This window comes from Mytilus trossulus, chromosome 5 (genome assembly GCF_036588685.1).
Source record: "Mytilus trossulus isolate FHL-02 chromosome 5, PNRI_Mtr1.1.1.hap1, whole genome shotgun sequence".
Taxonomy (NCBI): domain Eukaryota; kingdom Metazoa; phylum Mollusca; class Bivalvia; order Mytilida; family Mytilidae; genus Mytilus; species Mytilus trossulus.
In genome coordinates this window covers 61,912,820-61,934,428 of record NC_086377.1, presented here as the reverse complement: position 1 = coordinate 61,934,428, position 21,609 = coordinate 61,912,820, and positions in this window count along the sequence as shown.

Genomic DNA, 21,609 nt, shown 5'->3' with positions numbered 1-21,609 from the left:
ATTAAATACCTGTATAATCATAATAACTAACCTTATCTTGATCATTTGTTTGGAATTTTTGAGACATCTAGCTGTGACGTCATTTTTGTTCGTTGATCTTTTCGGGTGACATTCAATGCTTGGTTCGGGTGTGCAAATTTTTATTTGCTGATTTAGGTCCTTTGACGTATTCGTTTTCATTCTATAGTTAGTCACCACTTCGGAATTGATATGTATATCAAATCTTTTTTATAAAACTGTTTGCAAAAGTACGAATTATTCTGAATACTGAGGATTTTCTTATCCCAGGCAGATAAACATGATAAACTTAGCGGTATTTGGCACAACCTTTTAGAGTTTTGTGTCATCAATGTTCTTAATATTTGTTAGGCTGTCTTTGATATTTTAACCTGAGCGTCACTGATGAGTCTTATGTAGACGAATCATACATCTGGTATATCAAATTATAAGCCTGGTACCTTCGATATCTTATTTTAGTATTATATTTAACATTACCATAAAGCAGGAGGTTTTGCTAGTCTCAAAACCAGGTTCAACCCATTTTTTCTTCTAAAAATATCGTGTACCAAGTCAGATATATAGCTATTGTTATCTTATAGTTCGTTTTTGTGTGTGTTTCATTGTTATTTATTTTTGACACTTCAGTGTTTCTATTGTTTCGGTGTTCTCCTGCTATATTTGATGTTTTCCATCAGTTTAGTTTGAAACCCGGATCTGCTTCAATTGATTTATGAATTTCGAACATAGGTTTACTACTGTTTACATTTTTTCAACAGTGTCAAAAGTTGAATTTAAATATTTAAAACACTTTGAATGCCATTTTGTTTTAATAATTGAAATTTAAAAGTCGCGATACCAAATGATTTTTTTAAACCATTTAAAATTGTTTTCTTTTTCAGCATTATGACAAAGATTTGTTGCTTGGTTGCATTTTTCCTTAACACAATTTGTGTGTCGCAATGTGAAAGTAAGTAAACGTTATGTTTAATAACAAACAGATGAGTGCTGGCTAGAATGATTTCATAATTATAAACTAAGGTTTTTTACTGCTTAAATAACAAACAGATGAGTGCTGGCTAGAATGATTTCATAATTATAAACTAAGGTTTTTTACTGCTTAAATAACACACCGATGAGTGCTTGCCAGAATGATTTCATAATTATAAACTAAGGTCTTTTACTGCTTAAATAACACACAGATGAGTGCTGGCTAGAATGATTTCATAATTATAAACTAAGGTCTTTTACTGCTAAAATAACACACATATGAGTGCTGGCTAGAATGATTTCATAATTATAAAATAAGGTCTTTTACTGTTTAATTAACACACAGATGAGTGCTTGCTAGAATGATTTCATAATTATAAACTAAAGTCTTTCACTGCTAAAATGACACACAGATGAAAGCTGGCTAGAATGATTTCATAATAATAAACTAAGGTCTTTTACTGCTTAAATGCACATTTTTTTTGTACATGAGAAAATGCCTGTGATCTATTCTTTTGTTTCGGATGATCTTTTGATTTTGCCATTTGACAAGGAACTTTCCGTTTTGAATTTCCACAGATTTAGTATTTTTTGGATATTAGTTTTGTAAGCATTAGAACATACTTAAAACAAGATTGTGCCCCAAGTATACGAATGCACTATCATTTTCTATGTTTGATTTGGCATGAAATTAGAAAGATCATATCATAGGGAACATGTAAACAAAGTTTCAAGTTGATTTGACTTCAACTTCATTAAAAACTACCTCGACCAAAAACTTTAACTTGAAGCGGTACAAAAACGAACAAACGAACAAAAGGTCGAACGAACGGACGAATGAACGGACGCATAGACGGAAAAACATAATGCTTATAAATGGGACATAAAAATGTGTTGTAACTAATACCTGTAATGCATGACACAGAGTGAACTATGTCATATTGCATCACAGTACTGAATTTTTCAGGTCTTACTAAAAAATGTTTCGCTGCAAATGGTATATGCGGAAATAAAGGTGTAAACTGCACTGAAACAATTGAAGATGGATGGAAAAGTGAAGGTACATGTTGTTATGGAGAACCATGTTGTAAAAGTAAGTATACACAAAAATAATGCCAATGAAAGACTTTCAAATAGAGTTAAATATATTAGGCGGATGACCTAAAAAGACGCTAAGTTAACGACTTTCATGTACCCATCTAACACACGGCTGTATTCAGAAAACATGTGCTGTCTATCAAAAATACGCTTTAAATATTTCAAAATGTATTTGAATAATGTCTGCTAATCTCTATGGTTAAAGTCACTCGTCTATATAGGAAGTGTTTGAAGATTTGACGATGTTGCATATGAAATTGTAATTAAAAAGTAATATTTTAAAACATATCGTGGATAATTTTTCGATTTCTTCTTCTTCAAATATTTTGTGTTCAATTTCGATTTGATTTTCTGATTTTCTGTGTTTTAACGCCACTTTTATTCTCCGCTTTCGGGCTATTTCATGGCGGCCGTTCTTTGTTGGTGCATGACCGGAGAAAACCACCGCTACGATAGGAAAACTAACAATCCTCGAGAATAGAGCCGAGAGCAAAGTTCGATCGCACATCGTCAGTGTTGACTGGCTAGTTTTTATAGTACTGTAGTAATTTTTAAGAAAATTCGGCCACCGAGGCCTATATGATAAATTTCGATGAAAGCGGCTTGAAAATATGACCACAGTGAAATTTCAAATAAGAAAAAGAAACATTTCTGACCAAAACCAAATTTGAAATGTTCCCGTGGACGATAAAAAAAAATGTGCCCTAAAAGGGTTAGAAGACCTTGCTACCTTATCCTTATTTGGCACTGCCTTTTGGAATTTTGGGTCATCAATGTTGTTCAACTTTGTACTTGTTTGGTTTTATAACTATTTTCATATGAGCGTCACTGATTAGTCTTACATAGACGAAACAAGCGTCTGGCGTTTTAAATAATAATCCTGGCACCTTTGTTAACTAATTGTTGCCTTCTAACCCAAGGTTATTTAATTGTATGATGTTTTGAAAGTTAGAATTTTCACATATTTTTACATTTTAGCAACGATTTAAACGCATGTTATTTTTCTACATTGGAAAGTCGCAAAATAAGTTGTTTTTTAGTAAGTGTCATGTTGATATTATATTTGTTATTCTCATAAGATTTTGTCTAATGCTTATTATGTTCCTGTGTGTGTTACATTTTAATATTGTGTCGTTGTTCTCCTCTTATATGCAATGCGTTTCCCTCAGTTTTAGTTTGTTTCCCCGATTATGTTGTTTGTCCATTGAAATATGACTTTTGATCAGCGGTATTCTACTGTTGCCTTTATTCATGTATAATTTCTTCTTTATATGTCCTGTTCCATGTATCTGTATGTTGGCGTTTTTTTTTTTGCACTTAAGTGTTTCCCTCAAATAGTTCGCCGTGTTTTTTTTAGTTTTTAACTCACATTTGTTTTCTCTCCATCGATGTTTTACTTTTCTACAGCGTTATATAACTGTTGACATTATTCCTCCGTATAAAGTTCTTCTGTACAGTAGCACACAATACAAGTTGGAATGAAATAAATATTGAACCAACATCCTAGTGAACCAATAAACCAGCATTAGAGTATGGTAACGTGGTATGATTGCCAATGATACAGATATCCTAACCCTTACTTGCAAATAGTTATCAGAGGTACCAGGATTATAATTTAATACCCCAGACGCCCGTTTCGTCTACATGAGACTCGATCATCAGTGGTGACGCTCCGATCATAATAGTTATAAAGCCAAACAAGTACAAAGTTGAAGAGCATTGAGGACCAAAATTTCCAAATAATAGTGCCAAATACGGATAAGGTAATCTCTGCTTGGGATAAGAAAATCCTTATTTTTCCAAAAAATCAAAGTTTTCTAAACAGGAAATTAAAAAAAAATGACCACATGATTGATATTATTGTCTAGTGCTGACTGGTGGGCTGGGGATAAACGCGAAACAAAGTCTCTACAATAATAAGAAAGTGCATTACATTCGACCTTTTTTCGACAGTTATAGGCTACAGTTGTGGATTTGAGACTGAGGGAGCACCATGTATTTTCCAGGATACAGATCAAGATGAATTTGATTGGACACGACGCACCGTAAGTTCTTAGAAAAAATCCAATTTATCTTTAAAAAAAAAAGTTGTATGATTTCGCGTAAGTTTTTAATCACGTGATATTGGTGTTGACTAATACTTTGTTTTAATAAGTTTTCCTAAAAAAGGAGTTTGTAGACAAAATTTTACATCCTGACGACAGACCTTAAACTTAACAAATGATTGAGGGAAAGCTCATACATTTATTAAAATTATGGTTGGGTTGTGTATATACTTACTTATTGTTTTATTCTTTTGGAAAGAATCAACTATATTTCCAAAGGTAGACTATAAACAAAATAGAAAAGTTACATTGCACGGTTACTCTTAGAAGAGTAGTGATATTGCACTGTAATTTTCAGAATGTTTGACACAATCACAACAACCAAACACGTGACTTTCCGTTCACTCTTGACCATTATGATGTCACAATTGTAGCCTTTTTATGAGGTCGATACGAGGATACATTGACATCAAGAAGTATATCGACCTCGTACTTCACACTCAGTATATATCTTCCTCTTTTATTTTAATACAAAGATTTATTTTGTTTAATATAGCCCTGTTCCCTGATTTGTACATTGCGATAAGACGTGTCACGGTACTTGTCTATCCCAAATTCATGTATTTGGTTTTGATGTTATATTTGTTACTCTCGTGGGATTTTGTCTGATGATTGGTCCGTTTCTATGTGTGTTACATGTTAGTGTTGTGTCGTTGTTCTCCTATTATATTTAATGTGTTTCCCTCGGTTTTAGTTTGTTACCCCGATTTTGTTTTTTGTCTATGGATTTAGGAGTTTTGATTAGCGGTATATTACTGTTGCCTTTATTTGTATAATGTGTTCAGTGCTTTGGTATGGTAAAACAATAAGATTTTTTTTTAAACTCAAAAGAGAATATTGTACAGTTCAAACGCCCATAAACTCCTTTTAATTATTCCAACAATAGGATTGCACTACTGTAATTGCCGAAATAATGCGTGCATTTAAGATTGCGATTTTTGAAAAATGAACTAAAATGCCAGTTTAATGATGGCGATTGTATGTACAGATATATGTACTAAACTCAAGAAAGCAAGTTCTTATTATTGATATACTCAATGAGATGCTTTTACTTATTGATAAAACATTGCAACAATTTTCCATTTACAGCATTCAAAAAGTAAGTGTTTTTGGCTCTGATGTCATAAAATGGGAAAACCACAAATTTTAATGATTCAAAATAAGATAAATGAACTTAATGAACTCATCATAGATACCAGTACTAACTTTTGTACATCCGCCAGACGCACCTTTCGTCTACAAAAGACTCAGCAGTGACGTTCGAATCCAAAAAAGTTAAAAGTCCAAGTAAAGTACCAAGTTGAAGAGCATGGAGGACCAACATTCCTCAAAAGTTTGTCAAAAACAGCTTATTTATCTTTAAGGGAAAAACGGGAAGTTCTGATACAGGACCGGCAGGTGCAGCCGAGGGAGATTACTACATATACACAGAAGCCTCTGAACCCGGTAGGGTTAAGGGTGATAGAGCCATACTTACAACAGAAGATATCTTCTTACCAGGTAGCTTTTTCTTTAAGTTCTTTTTCTGTTGAAAATCAAAACAAATAGTATGTGTTTCAGAAAGTTTCCAGTGCCTTATGCCGGCCTCATTACTTACAAAATCAGAACTGTAAGTAAGCTAGAGCTTGAAATATCAATAACTAAAATATGTTATATCCTTAAATTTATGAAAATATTTTTTTTAAAACCGTAGAAGAAATATTCTCATAATTCCTTGATAATAGATTCAATGTTTATTAATTTTAACCTCTCAATAATCTATTCATGATCCGCTTAATTGTTTCCGTATTAGCTGGTGTTTAACGTTTCTTAACCTCTTTACATCTATTAATAATATACTAAATTGTTTCAGTTAGTAGTTGTGTCTTACCTTCCTAGCCTCTCTATAATCTATTGATAATCCACATAATTGGTTCAGTTAGTACCTGGTGTCTAACCTTCCTAACCTCTCTATAATCTACTGATAATCTACCTAATTATTTCAGTTAGTACCTGGTGTCTAACCTTCCTAACCTCTCTATAATCTATTGATAATCTACCTAATTATTTCAGTTAGTACCTGGTGTCTAACCTTCCTAACCTCTCTATAATCTACTGATAATCTACCTAATTATTTCAGTTAGTACCTGGTGTCTAACCTTCCTAACCTCTCTATAATCTATTGATAATCCACATAATTGGTTCAGTTAGTACCTGGTGTCTAACCTTCCTAACCTCTCTATAATCTACTGATAATCTACCTAATTATTTCAGTTAGTACCTGGTGTCTAACCTTCCTAACCTCTCTATAATCTATTGATAATCTACCTAATTATTTCAGTTAGTACCTGGTGTCTAACCTTCCTAACCTCTCTATAATCTACTGATAATCTACTTTATTGTTTCAGTTAGTACCTGGTGTCTAACCTTCCTAACCTCTCTATAACCTATTGATAATCCACCTAATTATTTCAGTTAGTACCTGGTGTCTAACCTACCTAACCTCTCTATAATCTATTGATAATCTACCTAATTATTTCAGTTAGTACCTGGTGTATAACCTTCCTAACCTCTCTATAATGTATTGATAATCTACCTAATTATTTCAGTTAGTACCTGGTGTCTAACCTTCCTAACCTCTCTATAATCTATTGATAATCCACCTAATTATATCAGTTAGTACCTGGTGTCTAACCTTCCTAACCTCTCTATAACCTATTGATAATCCACCTAATTATTTCAGTTAGTACCTGGTGTCTTACCTTCCTAACCTCTCTATAATCTATTGATAATCCACATAATTGGTTCAGTTAGTACCTGGTGTCTAACCTTCCTAACCTCTCTATAACCTATTGATAATTCACCTAATTATTTCAGTTAGTACCTGGTGTCTAACCTTCCTAACCTCTCTATAATCTACTGATAATCTACTTTATTGTTTCAGTTAGTACCTGGTGTCTAACCTTCCTAACCTCTCTATAACCTATTGATAATTCACCTAATTATTTCAGTTAGTACCTGGTGTCTTACCTCCCTAACATCTCTATAACCTATTGATAATCCACCTAATTATTTCAGTTAGTACCTGGTGTCTTACCTTCCTAACCCTATCTATAACCTATTGATAATCCACATAATTGGTTCAGTTAGTACCTGGTGTCTAACCTTCCTAACCTCTCTATAATCTACTGATAATCTACTTTATTGTTTCAGTTAGTACCTGGTGTCTAACCTTCCTAACCTCTCTATAACCTATTGATAATCCACCTAATTATTTCAGTTAGTACCTGGTGTCTAACCTTCCTAACCTCTCTATAACCTATTGATAATCCACCTAATTATTTCAGTTAGTACCTGGTGTCTAACCTTCCTAACCTCTCTATTACCTATTGATAATCTACCTAATTATTTCAGTTAGTACCTGGTGTCTAACCTTCCTAACCTCTCTATAATCTATTGATAATCTACCTACTAATTTCAGTTAGTACCTGGTGTCTTACCCTCCTTACCTTTCTATCACTGCATGAACGCATGCGTTTACTAACATTTAATTTTTCAATAAATTTCTTTCTACTTAAGTTTAGAAATATACTTGAAATTTAAGGCAAATTATACTACAAGTTTGTCAGAAATTACTGAATTGCTTCGATTTGAAAATTAATTCACATTGAAGTAAATTTACAATACAATATATTTCAAGTTTATCAGAATTTATAAAAAGTTTTTTAGTTGGAATTGAATAACGAATAATGAGAATTTAAAATATTTTCTACTTCTAATTTATGAGAATTTAATCTGTTATGTTTTTTTTTGCAATTTAAAGTCTAGTTAAATTACATTTGACCCCATCTTTAATGAGAGTTATTTTTATAGTATACATATAGTTAGGAGTGGTTTAAAGCAAATTAGCACAATATAGCATTTATTTTATATTCAAGTTATTCTATTTCTTTTTTCTTCTTTGCATGTGTTCACTGAATTATCGGATACCGAGGAAAGTTACTATACATTACTTTTGTGCAGACATTTGAGACAACAGTTATTTAATCTTATAGGTTGGATATATCGGCTTATAAATCATTTATTAAAAAAGACTATGTTTTGGGGTCAAAGTTACTACTAATTCTTTACTCCCCTTTCCATTATTATATAACTTCTTCAAGTTACATTGCAAATTCTAATTTTCCTCGTACATAATTTAACAATGTTGGGGTTATTAAGAAATATGGCTTTTAGTTTTCTCAATTTAATTGTTTCATAGTTTTTATGTCGGGGCTTATTGTAGCCGACTATACGGTATAGGGTTTTTCTCATCGTTGAAAACGTTCTGTACGGTTGCCTATAACTTAAATCCACTTCATCTGAATTTTGGTGGATATACATATATATATATATATATTGAGCATTTTGAAATGAAATTTAATTTATTTTCTACTAGTGTGGACACAGAATTCAATATTAAGTAAACTTAGTTGTCTCATCGGCAAATATGCCACATCTCCTTATTTTTATAAACATCAAATATGGTGTATTATGCTATTAAACGGTTTAATCATTCGTATATTATTCGGCATTATTTATATTCCTTTGCATTATCATTATAGTCAGTGTTTTTAAATTTTGCAATAAATAAGCATATGTTGTAATTGTTCAGCATACATCTAGTTTTGCTTAGTATGAATCCAAAATTGTATCCTTATGTTCGTAGAGTTTACCTCCCTTTGATTGCAAAAGATGCATCCAGGGGAACTAACTGCGCTGCATTTACAACAACGTTGTATTTGGTTATTCTTAAATATTAGATACATGCTGATTGGTTAATTTACCGTTTATATCTTTCTATTTACTACCACAACAATGCCAGCACATAAACGAATTTGTAATATACAATCAAGGTTAAAAAAAAATAGAAAAAGGACATGGCTATTTTCCTAAACAGATCATATATCTAGTATCTGTTTATGTAAACAAAACAATTGAAAGAGTCTGGCCAATCTTTGAATTAAGAAGCCGAAGAAAAATAAAAATATGAAGCAAGTGCAAGACTTAATAGTGTCCTGTGAAAATGTGTCCACCTGGACAGTTTTTCATTGAATTTTGGTATTTAATAATGTCCATTAATTGCCATGAAATATTGTCGCTTAAGTGGACATATTTTTACTGCAAAAACCATGAAATAGCGTTAACCACAGGACAACTTTCATAGAATCTGCTATTAAATTGTGTCCTCCAAGGGAAGTAATACAAAGGTCATTAAAAAGTTTTAATATACTTGAATTTTAATAAAATCTGAACAATTGAAGAGAAACTCGCATGACTGATTAATATACAAATGTTAACAAACATATTATGGTTGGAAACGAATATAGAGACATTAATTTCTTTGAAATACCCAGTTAATGCTAATGACAATGAAAGAAGAAAGTTTGTAAAGTATAAAAATCAAATTTGAGCAACTGTACTATACTTATAATGAGAAGAAGACAAAATAAAATATAGAATTTTGGTATAAATAATGTTCATTGTAATAAAATGTTGTTCTGTAAGTGGACAGCAGTTAACAATAATAGCTACAGGTATGAAATATGGTCCAACTACAGGACAATATTTATAAGTAGTTAGTGTTATTAAAATATGTCTAGTATGTCCTTGGAAAATAATACTGAAAAGTATTTTGAACTTAAATCATTATACATGTACTTATCAAAAAAATATAAATAAGAAGATAAGGATGGTATACATGTGTACTAATGAAACAACTCTTTTTCAAAGTAACAATGTATTCAAGTTCGCAATTATACATGTAGGTTACAATACGTATAGTTTACAAGGCGATAAATATCATTTAATACTTTATCATATAAAAAATTGTCTGTGTGGACACATTATCCTGAGATAAAATATCCCCCTGGACAGAATTATAGAATTAGATAATGTCCACGTCCATGGACACTTTTTCATACCTGAGGGCATATTTTGCATAGGAAATCGTGTCCATGGACAGTATTTACTATGAAATAATGTCCAGTGGACACTATTTCATGAGGGACACTATAAAAATCCTACACAACCACTACGAAATGTAGAAATGTAGAAAATCGGTCTTTTTTTTCAAAATTCCGTTTTTTTTATTTTTGATATCTTACACTATTTATTTCGTATCTGATAATTCATTTACTGTAGTTGCAAACAGATTCCCTTATACAAGTGTATGTGACACTCTGTCCATGATATTAAAACAAGTATGACAATGATTATAGGAAAATCATAGTGCAATGGTTATGTTGACATGATGACTATGTTAAAGGGGCACTAGCTGTCAAATTCATGTTCACCGATTTAATTCAAAATCTCTTATTTTTATTTATAACAATGTAAAACATTTATCCAAACTATTAAACGTTTAAATAGATAATTTACATTATATAGTCTTCTACAAATTTTTATTTTCTCACAATTTGTATAAGTATTAGGATTATACATAAATCCACCAGAGACCAACAGATATGGGTTCATCGCATGACCGTCACCAATGAGCTAATCTCATACACTGTATTGAAATTAAGCCATCAATTACAAGTAATTAAATATAAAACAATAACAACTAAGCGAAATTGAAAAAGCACGGTCAGAATATACGTAAATAATAAACTAAACGAAAACAAGAAAACCCAAGGACTTGATATTGACTTTGGACAGGAACGTCCAAGAACCGGTTTAAACATATCAACAATCCGCTTATATATCTTGGACAGTGTTGGAACAATCGCTGATGTCGGATTTAGGACAATGACTGCTCAAAACTTATCTGACATAAAACATACGTCAAGTGCTTGTTTCTAATTGTTCTTACTATAAATATTATCTGAATCAATGTTCGTGATTAAAATGCTTGTAATCATACTTGTAACATAAAATGTGTTTACGTTATAATATTTGGAGTGTTCATAAAAAGAAGATATGTTGGATAAAAGTTTCTGCTTTAAAAAGCCTCAATCTGAAAAGTCACATACTTTTGATAAAACGGTTCTAAAGCGTGAAAATGCGCTATGTTCAATCTATTTAGAAGTGGAATCAGAATAATTTCACTGATCTGACTTCTGACTTCACCATGCGTGATTGCGTATTTAGTACTATTTACACATTCCCGAGCATTGCCTAGATTTGCGTTATACTCTAATAAAATTGAGAATGGAAATGGGGAATGTGTCCAAGAGACAACAACCCGACCATAGAAGAAAAAGAAAACAACAGAGATCACCAACAGGTCTTCAATGAAGTGAAAAATTCCCGCACCCGGAGCCGTCCTTCAGCTGGCCCCTAAATATTATCTAAACACGAAAGCAGTGCTAGGTTCATCCTAGTACTATAACCTAGCCTTATAGTACTGAAATGTTAACTGCTTCGACAGTTAACCGTACCTTTTTGGTGTTTTTAAATATTTAGAACTAAATCTCGAAGCCTATATCAAATTTACAGATCTTACATTGTTGGGTTGATGTTTAGACGAGTTGTATATACAGAATGTACACAGCCATGTATCACCATCACTGCTGATGGATGATCCGATGGATAAATCTGTTGTAGAGTTGTCACTGGTTCAGACGGACTTATAATATATATATATATATATATATATATAAAAAATAGACCGCTTACTTCTCTCATAAAGCGAAGAAAAAAAAACTATCTCGAAATGTGTTTCAGGAATAATGATGAACTTTAGCATGCGGATCCGGAGCCCCCCCCCCCTTTTTTTTTAATCATATGAGAAAGTTGAGCTGTGAATGTTTTGTTTCATAAATGAAAACTAGGCAATCTTGCAGAACTATTTGAAAGTTTTAGTAGTCAGTTTATAACAACTGATGACGAAAACACAATTTCCATCCCATTATTACATTTTGACGTTATGCATTTCTCCGTATATTCTCTACACCCAGATTTGTCATATATCACAGAATTTCATAATCTGGCTAAAATTAGTTCAAATTGTTATTGTATGAAAACTATCTTATTTTAATACTGAAATCTATCTTTGTTTTTTATTTAATGTCACACGTACATAAAGTTCGAAACCGAGAACTTTTTCTAGAGAACCAATATCATGCATATTAGCACAAAGTCATGTACGATTGACAAAAAAATACACCGACTCATTTAACATCAAATCAAAAAGGTCGAATCAAAGAACTATATTCGGAAAGGTAACATTAATATGAATAATCCGACATTGATATTTTGACATTGAGACCGAACTTAAAGGTAATATTCATTTTGTACAAGTCATGATGACAAGCTCAAAATCATCGTATGTCGTAGGTCTTCTTCAAAAGAATTTTTTTTTACAAGAACTTCCACACAGGTAAAATGGCAAACACAATATGCTTGAATTATCCTATACAACAGTTGCATGTTGCTTTTGAATTAAGTTCTATTTAACTCTAGAATTTTTTCTTGTATTACAATTGTACCACATCGGTAGTTTCACGGTAAAGAGTTTGTAATTGTCCTATGTACAGGCTTAGATGTTGTGGGTTTGATCAAAGAGCAAAGACAAAGTCTTGTAATAATATCAAGCAAATTGTGTTCTTTTTCGCACTATAAATGAAGTCATTATTTTAAAATGCCAACTCAGTGTATCGGTCTACATACATTGTAAATCTTCTAAAACCGTTCGCATTAAAATTAGAGTGAACTGTTTGTTGATGTTACGCAGCTATCTAAAAATCTTAATCAATTTTCTCTATAAATATGTGTTATTTGGATGGAGAGTTGTCTCATTGGCACTCACACCACATCTTCCTATATCTATTAAAATAATAAAGATTTTCTTTGTTTATATGAGAACGAACATTTGATTTTCTTTGAGGGAGATTATAACACCTGAATATTCTGGTCTTGTTATACATGTCTCTGGAAAAAGACCATTTTAGATAAAAAAAAAAAAAAAAAGAAAAAGCCGGCATCGCAAAAGGGGAAAATTGATATTCTCCACCCGAAATCGTCTACTGCCCCTCTGCAACAATAACATGGTCATCCCCTTTAACAGTACACAGAAAGAGAAGTTGAAAGAGAACACTTTTGCAATTCCTATGAACGGTTAATAGATCATTTCATCGTGCAGTGACAATTATTACAGATACAGATACAGAACGAACCAATTCAACAAACCATATCCATTTCAATGAATATGACATAGAATATTCATTTGTCATAAGAAAACTGGATCTGTCGATATGTGAAGGGAACTTTATCACCGAGGTGTCAACGTATATACAAAAAGATGTGGTTATGATTGTAAATGAGACAACTCTCCACTAGAGTCCAAAATGACACAGAAATTAACAACTATAGATCGACGTTCGGCCTTCAACAATGAGCAAAGCCCATACAGCATAGTCAGCTATAAAAGGCCCCGAAACGATAATCTAGTACCTGCAATGGCCACAAGCGTGTCAAAACTGAGGCTGTGACTGTGGTTCTTTCTTCGGCAAAGTGTGTTCAGCTTAGATCTTTAAAAATAGACACACGTTACTTGTTTTCTTGTTGAAGGCCAGTGGTTTTCTCTGGCTTTCTCTACAAATTAATCTTGATTGTCATGGAAAACCAAGCGTAATGAAAGTGTCACTAAAACCAGCAAGCAACTAATTGTTCATACGATTCTTTTCGTTTACGGGTAAAATGATTTTATTTTAGTTTGTTTATAAGAACAGATATACTGTATTTTTTTGCCAAAAATATTGAATAAATCATTTTAATTTCGGAGATCTTGAATAATATAGTTAATACAAGTATGTATGCCATTGTATCATTCAGGTTTGTTTTTAATGTTCACCGGCAGACGACTTTGTCAACACCGACTCCAATGAAGCGAAATTTCGATTACAACTGTGAGAAGATGAGGAAGTGGGGAGGGGCAGGGGAACGGTCCCCTTATGGAATATCATATTTGTAAAGTGTTTAACTTTTTTAAAAGTAACAGTCAAAATATTTGCTGACTAGTCCCTTTTTTTAAGTGGTTTATCATTTTCAAACAAAATGAGTGACGGATCTATGAAATGTCGTAATATATGGGCAATCGCACCGCAATCCAATCTGTAAAAACCGAGAAATCGTTATTATGTGTCTTTGTATGTACATGTATATTTCATCTTTTAGTATCATAGAAAGAAAGATGCAAATGTGGTTCAATGGAATCTTTTGTGTAACTATTACAGCTATGTTTGTTTACCAATCACAGTTTCTATGATATAGACAGATGTGGCATATACAATTTGGTATACATTGGCCTTGTGTATTAAAGCAGAGTTCAAGATTTAGATAAAGCAAAACTTAAGTATATGGAATTTTATAGAGGTACGGTTAATTTCCCTGTATTTTTTATACTTCATGTAACGTGTCGAAATTTCGTACTTGCAAAAATCCAAATTATCCATTGGATAAAGCACATATGATTTACATAACAATGCACGATACAATTGTACAACATATAAAACATCAGTGAAAATTAACCACAAGTCTATTTTATTGGAAGGAAAAATATACATGGTCCATAATCTCATGCTTTGTTCTTTTAATGTTAGCCTAACGAATGGATATCAAGAATACTTTTCAGATTCAAACTCTGAACCTTTCCAAATTTAAACTCTGAACCTTTCCAAATTCAAACTCTGAACCTTTCCAAATGCGCGGTCTAGGGATGTAATTAATATTTATACTTCCATGGTTTATGTATCTATTAAAATCTGAGATCAAAATTTCCATAAGTTTTTTTTAAATATAAAGGTCTGTATACAAAGGTCGTAACTTGAGTTTATCAATTATAATCCAATATGGAGTTTAAAACTCCCCTGCGATTTAAATTGCTTATGAGTGTCCAACAGATCGTTTAATAATAAATACTAAAAACTTGCAAATACATGTACATGTATCTGTAAAATTGAAGTCGTGTGCCATGCATCTGAACAAATTTTTATAATACAGTAATAAGATAATCACGTGTCCGAAAATATGTAAAACAAATATATGTGTAAATCTAAAAGTACACATTTGACACTACATGTATGGTCTTAGTAGAAAAAAATTTAAAGGAAATTAGCTGCTTTCCATGTTTAAACTATTTTTAAAATTTTTTGCCTTTTTAAAGTTACAGATAGTGAATTTCACTCCTTCTTTTATTGCGAAATAAATAAACATGTAAGAAATGATAACTTCTCTGCAAATGATTTTCAAAATACTGACTTTATGTGTTACACTAACAGACAAAAACATACTCATCATGATCAATAAATAAAAAAAATCAGCATATTTTAGGCTCGTTTGTAAACTGAGGACAGGGCTTGATTTACCGATGCATGGTTTAAAGTTTTGTGGTTTATTAATATGCTGTAATTTGTATTTAGGGTTTTCACTATATTACATGTATATACTTGCAACAATAGATACATGTATATATATACATATATACTGGTATATTATATGTATGTGTATATGTTACGGTTTTTTTTCTGTTTGTCACAAACACGTTTGATTTGTTGAAATACATATGACAATAAAGATTATTATTATTTATTTTATCAACGCCTGACTTTTAATTATTCAGGTTTTTTTTTTACCCTAACCATGGAAGTGAAATAACCAAAGAGGTTATATGACCTCATTGCCCTAACTCTAATGTAAATAAAATCTGGCAGATATTTTCACATCCGCAAGAACAAATGTTTCGTAGTAGGGCGCATTTTCTGATAAATGATCAAAGGACGCCAATAGTACTTTATTATAAAACTTTCATCACAATAAGATCGTGGCGTTCCTGATCAATTAACTTAATGGGACGTGTTAAACTATTATATGATAATTTGAACTCTGACTTGATATATAGTCGTTTATCTACAAATTTAGAAAATCGACATATAATCTAAACAATGTAAAGTTCTTTTTATATATTCACAAATGCAGACGGGTGTTTAAATAGTAAATAATATAAATGTATATTCCATACAGTTTTTCTCTTTCTTTTATTTATTTTTGCACCATGCATTGCATGAATAGACTAAAAGAAAATATGTCTACTTAGCTAATAAGCTGCTACGAAAGGCGATGTAAAACATATAAATTGTATTCTAAAATACATTTTATAATATCATAACGTATTCTATAGTAAACATGTTTAGACAAGGAATCTACATTTTTTGTATTGATCCTTTTTAATATTATTTAAAAAAAAAAATGCATAATGGATATTTTACTATTTTTCGAAAGATATTTATCAGAGATATTTACTAGAATAATTAAATCCTGAATAAATCCCTACTGAACCATTTTGTATATGCGGATATAAACATTCGTTTGATAACATGTAAGAGATGTATAACGAATCAGATGTGGATACAAAATATTCCATAGACTTTTTTCCTCTTGTAATCCTATAAAGATTTTATACTTATATTTAAAATTTTAAATCAAAATTATTTGTCCAATTTTGCTTTATAAAAAAAAAAGCAAAGTTTAACGTATATACTGATATCTGGTTTCATGGAGGAATAAATTGTACTTGGTGATAGACCCCAAGGGTTAACTGGGATTTAGATATATTGTCCTCTTTGGTACTAATGGTTCCAGTAGTAAAATCCTTGCGCTGTTGCGGCTTCCATTTTGGTTGTTTGGGATACATAAATATAGGTAGTCGTGCCTCTTCGGAATTAGGACAGGAACTCGATGTTCAGTGGTTATCATTTGTTGGTGTGGTTATTTTTAAAATATTAGACCGTTGGTTTTCCCGTTTAAACGGTTTTCCACTACTTATTTTTGGGGCCCTTGTTGAAGACCGTACTTTGACCTATTATGGTTTACTTTTACAAATTGTGACTTGGATGGAGAGTTGTCTCATTGGCAGTCATACTTCATCTTCTTATATCTATGTAATCCGGTGCTTTGTGTAAACGAGTGTTGCTGATTGCACGTTAAAGAAGGAGTCCGTACGTAACATGCCCTTATTTTCCAATGACAGTCCAACATTTTCCGTCCGCCTTCCTTGCAGACCAGAACCTTGCACATCCTAACGTTACTCATGGTCATCGTCCTAAACACACATGAGTTTGTCACAGAACATTTAGTAATGAACAATTTATCAACATAATGTAAAAAAAAAATCTCTTTATATTCATACAGAAATTCTCTGAAGCTGCTTTTTTCAAGATGATTGGTAATTTTTATTGACTACATATCTGTAAGTTTGGGTGACAACTTTTCGACAAGGAATCGGCATTATATGGAAATTAACTGGGTTTATGCTCGTAGACTATTTCATTATTCATACGAGTAACATTTCCTTCGGAACATTCAAATTATATTAACAGTCCGATATGTAGATGATGTCCTCTCGCTAAATAGTTCAATGATGGTGACTCCGTCGAATGTATCGATCTATCGTATCGAACTTGAAAGGATACCACTGTATAGTTAAGTTTGTCACTCAACTTGACTTATACATCTAGAAATTGACCATGATGGCCGATTTCAAACAAACACTTGACATAAAAGAGATGATGGCGTCTACCTAACTTTTCATGTCTTTGAAAAATATCTTAGCAGCTCTTGTGTATAGCTTGTATAGCTCCATTTGATACAATATTCCAGAGCTTTTATGTCCTCACATAATTTCTGTGATACTATTGATGTTTGACTAAGGTCTAGGGCAAATGTGTCATGCATTATCAGGATGAGACCAATTAAAAGTAAATCTATACAATAGTTAGGTCCTGGAATAGGGGTTATACCGGGATGGTGTCTGGAAAGTTGGAATGCAAATTGAAAATGTTGGTATATGGAAAAGGAACAGAATTTAGGCCTTGTAACTGACCAACGCCTTTCCTCTCACAGAATTGTTACAAGGGTTCATATTATAATAAAGCATCGGCATCTTGTCACGTAACGTTGTCTTTCTGACCGGACGAATTTATACATCACACACAGTCCAGCGTGTCTTCTGTCGTGGTAAGATCACCAAACAATTATCATGTTTCTAGACCCCTGACGACAAATAGGATCTACTTGATAATAAGAAGCAAGCTATAAACCCATGGGTTCCACGTGATGTAGTTATAGTTATCCTTTCGAAAAGAGGGACAAAAGATACCAAAGGGACCGTCAAACTTATAGATCGAAAATAATATGACAATCTGAGCTGCTACGAACCAATTTCGTGTTGGTTACAATTCAGTAATATTTATTTCACAGATAACCAGTAATATGTTCCTTAGAGTATTGCATGTTTTGATCATCCTGTTTGCCTTGAACGTTACATTTAGGAATGAAACTTCTTATCAAATTTGTTCATAAATGATCAACATGACGGTTGCCATATATGAAGCATGATCTGCATATCCTTTAGGAGCAGGCACAATTTTAGTTCATTTCTTGGAAGCACAACACTTATTGTTATATACGTATTGTTATTTGAAGTTAATGTGAATTAATCGTTTCTTTCAATAAATATTGTGAACTGTTGATAGACAATGGTAATGTTAGCTTGTCGGGCACAGGCACTTGTCTCAGAAAAAAATGTTCCTATGTATACCTGTTATATTAACGTATATAAGATTTTTTTTTCTGAGACAAGTGCCTGTGTTGTCGGGGCCTTTTATTGCCGACTATTTATACGGTATTGTTTTTTGTCATTGTTAAAGGCCGTGCAATTGCTTGTAATTGCTTAAATCCTCTTCATATGAACTTTGGTGGATAGCTGTCTCATTGATAGGAATACCACATATCCTTATTTTTATATTGTGTTCTTCGTTGAGTAAATACACCTTCTTCGAGAATAAGTTTTTAATGGCAATTCTTGGTGGTGTTCCCGAAGCTATCATAGGATAATTACGTGTTCTAAGACTATCTTATGACATGTCTTTGTCTAACTTGATCTATCGCATTGATCGTCCTAACCGTAGGACACCTATTTATATTCATTAAAATGCATTAGTATTTAATTAAAAACCCATATTATACTAGATTCTTTATCTACATATTATTTTAGAACTTACATAGTTCTCATTAATCTTTTATTTTATATCATTGGTTGAAAATTATTGATGTTTTTGCAAATTAGAAAGATAATATCATGGATGTTTCAAGTTGACTGGGCTTCAACTTCATCAAAAACTACCCTAACCAAAAACTTTAACTTAAACTTCGCACTATCATTTCTATGTTTAGTGGACCGTTATTGGGGTCAAAACTTTAATTTGGCATAAAGATTAGAACGATCATATTACAGGGAACATGAGTACTAAGTGTCAAGTTCATTGAACTTCAACTTCATCAAAAACTACATTGACCAAAAAAAATAACCTTGACCGGTACAGACGGACGGACGAACGGACGGACGTACAGACCAGAAAATATAATGTCTCTCTTTTATCGTAGGTGGGGCATACAAACGTAGGGAAAAAAATTTCAATATACGGCAGGGGGTCATGCTTACATTGCTTGTGTATTTTCCTGAATAAGTTAAATAATACTTATGTCTTCATATTTCAGTCTTAACAATTCAAAATTATAAGATTGTGTTTCTTGTTTGCCTATGACATTGAATTTGATATACATGGTTATATATATATTATTTTCTGAATTTGTTTTGGCTCACATCGAACAGCAAGCTATAAAAAATAACTAGTGTAAAACCATTCAAATGGCAAACCAAAGGTTTAATTTATTTAAAAAACGAGAAACGAGAAACACTTATGAACTGTATATCAACAGAACATCAGATTCCGGACTTTGGTCATGTGCAAACAAAAGCAAGGGGTTTAAACGTTTTAATTGGTACAGACCCCTTACTTTATCTGAAACAAAAGTGTAATATCACAACACAGAAAGACAGGGTCTCAAGAAAGATTAGCTTTATAGCTAACTGTGTAACCCTCTTTAAATAAAGAATTATTATTATTATTATTAGACACGTGACAGACATAGACAGACATATATAGCTTGCCTTACGTTTTGTGAGATTATATCGTCATTGTTATCTTTAGATATTTATCTTTGGTCGCATGTTTTTTTTGCTTACTCTTTCGTCCAATGCTTCTTTCATTAATACATTTGAGTTTCCTGCGAAAAGTTATGATGTTCGGAAGGGTAGATTTTTACCCTCCCGGAGCACCTGAGATCACCCTATTTTTATGTGGGGTTCATGTTGCTTATTCTTTAGATTTTTATGTTGTGTCATGTAACCTATTGTTTTTCTGTTGGTTTTTTTTCCATTTTTTGCCATGGCCTCTTGTCTTATGAATCTAGAATCCTTGCATACTAAACTCAAAGGGACATTTGAGACGGAATTAGAGAAGGAAGATTTTTAAAAATATATATTAATATCATATGTAAAACCCATCAAAGTACACATCCTTTTATTCAGTAAAAATAATGTGTTTAAGAGATTGGTAAACAACTGATAAATAAAAATTCGCTTCATGCATAAAACTAATTCAAAAAGAGTTAACAAAGATATTCACTTGAAAAATCATTCCAGAGGTCTAGATGAACAAAATTTAATAAAGATTTGAATTTAAACAATACACCACAACCCTGTGCAGAACACAATCGTAACTATTTATAAGAAGCATTTCAAAATCTGTAAGAGTGTCTAAAGACATTTTTTTACCAGACGCTTTGTTGAAACGACCCCTGTCAAACTTCATATAGGAAACACATAAACCTCGTTTTTGGAAAAGCGGAAAATTAGATATTTTTAACAGAAATTATTTATCTAATATACCAAAAATTATATGAATGATAAATTATCTGAATGTAAATAAAATCAACGTGCAGACATCTTAAAATATCAGGGTTGAACTGCTCGAGTTTTGTTCCGAACAAACGGATTTTTCTACACGTCCTACGATAAAAGTGCAAGAAAATCAAAGTAATGTTAAAAAGAAAGTGGATATTTTGATTCAAATGCTACACTCAAAAACAGATGCATAAAAAAAGAAGCCAAAAGATTAATGTCCCTGTACAAATTGCAGTAAGTAATTATTCATTGTGCATATGGGAAGGGATAGCTTATATACAATCTTTATTTTTATGTAGTGCAACATAACTGTTACAATGCACTATGTTTGCGAAATGAAAATTCAATACTTTTAGCAAATTGTCATTTATTTTTATTTTTCAACGGATTACAAAGCTAAGCATGATTGTTGTCGGCAAAAGATTCGCATGAATATTGTACGCTTACAATTTGTGTATTGATTGTACAAAAACTGGGACATTTTACTAACTTTGAAAACATGTTGTTGTGTTTATTATAACGTAATATTAATGAAGTCGTGAAATTCTATGAATATATATTTTACTTTTTGTATAATTTGAAACTTTCTACACATATACATTTGTTCAGTTCTCAGTTTTTTTTATTTTATGCATGCAATTAAATGCATTCAAA